This window comes from Eurypyga helias, unplaced genomic scaffold (assembly GCF_000690775.1).
Source record: "Eurypyga helias isolate BGI_N326 unplaced genomic scaffold, ASM69077v1 scaffold32264, whole genome shotgun sequence".
In the NCBI taxonomy this organism is placed as follows: domain Eukaryota; kingdom Metazoa; phylum Chordata; class Aves; order Eurypygiformes; family Eurypygidae; genus Eurypyga; species Eurypyga helias.
This window is the reverse complement of record NW_010247431.1, coordinates 10,524-13,251: the sequence shown is the minus strand read 5'-3', so window position 1 is coordinate 13,251 and position 2,728 is coordinate 10,524.

The window sequence follows — 2,728 nt, the reverse complement described above, 5'->3', positions numbered from 1 at the left end:
GGTTTCTCCTCTCCCTTAATTAACATTGTGCCCCGCGCCCACCGCTTCCCCCTCTTTACGTTACGTGTGCTGTCATTGCCTATTATTTATGCTGCCACAGAATAGTGATGAAATAAAATGTTTTCAAGATACCAAACCCTTGCCCACTCCTGCCTTTCTTTGCCGAGGGGCCGTGCACAGGGGTGGTGGGAGCTGGAGGGGCATTTTTGGGTGTAAGGAAAAGCGTCCTCTGCTTGTGCTGCTGCTCTTCCCTGGGCTGCAAGGTCCCTGTGGGGCCGAGCGATGGCTGGAGGCTCCGCTCCATGCTGTGGGATGGATGTGAGGGGCTCAGGTGTGGGACCTGAGGAGCAGGAGCCCTGGTTGTGCTGGGACTGTGCCAGGTTGGGTTCCCCTGCAATGGGCACCCGGCTGGGATGAACAGCCAAAGATGGATCATGGAATGGATTGGGTGGGAAGGGACGTTAAAACACACCCAGCCCCACCCCAGGCGCCATGGGCAGGGACACCTTCCATAGCCCAGGTTGCTCCAAGCTTCATCCAGCCTGGCCTTGGACACTCCCAGGGATGGGGCATCCACAGCTTCTCTGGGAACCTGTCCCAGTGCTCCCACCCTCTGCGGGAAGAATTCCTTCCTGATGTCCCATCTCTCTCTTTCTGTTTAAACCCGTTACCCCTTGTCCTGCCACCCCATGACCTTGGGAAAATTCCCCCCAGCTTTCTTGTAGCCCCCCCAGGCACTGGAAGGGGGTCTGAAGTCTCCTCGGAGCTTCCCTTCTCCAGGCTGAACCCCCCAACTCTCCCAGCCTGTCCCCATGGCAGAGGGGCGCCAGCCCTCGGACATCCCATCGCTACAGGCCCTTCTACGAGGTCTGTCCCCATCCCTCTCAAAAACGCCCTACACCGTCTCTGGCCCCAGACTTGCAGGTAAAACACGCCGGGTCTGCATCTACCCCCAGCTCCCCCCTTGGCCACAGCCCGGCGTGCACAAGCTCAGGGACAGCGCAAGGGATGCTGAGCTGGAAACGGAGCTTTACGCTGTATTTCCTTCATTTTTTTGGTGTTAAGGAATGTGTTATCCTTTGGTGTCAGGGCTGGGGTTTCCTGGGTTTCCTGTGGCTCATAATTGGGAGGAGAAATGGCTTTTCAAGCCCACCTGGGCTGCTCCACGCAGCGCAGCGACGGCTTGGTCCTGCTGGAGGTTCTTTATGTCTTACGGCCGCGTTCGAAGGGGGTTGTTGGGACTGAGCGTGCTGAATTACCTCTTGCAAGAGAAGAGCTGCCGCCTCTCCGAAGCTCCCTGAATCGATGCGAAATGAGCCCAATTACAGCCGCGGGTGGCGATGATTAATGAGCCAATTAGCATATCCGCCAACGTCAGCACGATTCCAGCGGCGGCTGCAGGTGAGGGGGATGTCTCGGGGTGCACGGGCGACTGACGCAGGGTGCAGCCCTGCGGGGTGGCTCTGGCACGCAGCGTCCATTCCCAAAGCATGCTCACGGCACTCCCAGAATGTTTGGGATTTGCCAAACGTCTCCATCCTGAGCCGCGGTTTCCAGGGTAAACCCTTCCCAAGGATCTCGCCACTCCTCTTCTTGCTCCTTTCCTCCCAAACTCCGCTCTCTCAGCTCGAGCTTTTCCCCACGTCGTCTTCCTGCGCCATCTGGGAGCTATTTAAAGCAGAAAGGCCCATTTTTGGGACAGTCGCTACATCCCATTTTAGCACTGAATTCCCTGCGCTGCCGCAACCTCACGACTCGACCCCGGAGCAGCCGGGTGCCATCCTGCATCGCAGCGAGGATCTGCAGCATCACCCCTTGCCTCGAGGGCTTCGGGACCCTCGGGATGTGCTGGAGAACCAGGAGACCCGCTCCCACACTGACCCGCATCCCTGCCCTCCCTCTTGGGGATTCTGCCATGTTTCTGGGTAGTTTGCAGGATTTTCCAGGCTCTAAATGGGACCAACTGTAACCTCCCAGCCTTTTTTCCTCCCATCCTTCCTGCAGACAGCATTACACATTCTTTAAATCCTCCCACCCGCTCCTTGCTCCCGCAGCACCCATCTCTCATTTTCTGGGACCTCCAGGAACTTTATCCAACCTCAGTAATTCCCAAAACATCTCATTTACCTGCAGCATTTCCCAAGCTGTCCCCATCCAAACCCAGGCTGAGCTCTCACCCTTCCTGTGCCTCTGCTCCTGGCAATTACCGCTCCATCGGAGCCGGCATCTTCGGGAGTAACTGGCTGTAAGGAAAAGGGCTGAAAGATCCCAGCAGCCAGCCCCTTGCTGCTGCCAACGGGGCCACGGGGTGACTGCTTCCCTACTTTGTTTTTCCCCTCCATATTAGCGCTGTCCCTCTGTGCTCATCCTTATCAACCTGACCTACTTTCTGCTTCCCGGAGGTTCGGCTTTGTTTGAGGCTTGGCCTCCTCGTGCGCTTCCTAGCTGCAGGATTATTGTTAATTCTCTGTTCTCCCACATTTTGCGAGTGCCTACTCGAAAAGGTTTCTGGCGATTAAGCCACCCCTGAATTTACAGGTGGAGATGTTAAGAGCTGGGGTTTGAAATCTAAAATTAAGCAAATGCAGGAGAAGCCACTGTGGGGTTTTTTTTATTTAAATGGGAGTTTCCCCACCAATTTGCCAAGGATGACGCCAGTCCTTCCTTTTTCCAACATCCTTAAAATCGAGGGGTGCTTTGCACCCACAAGACCTGGCCCTGCGCGGTT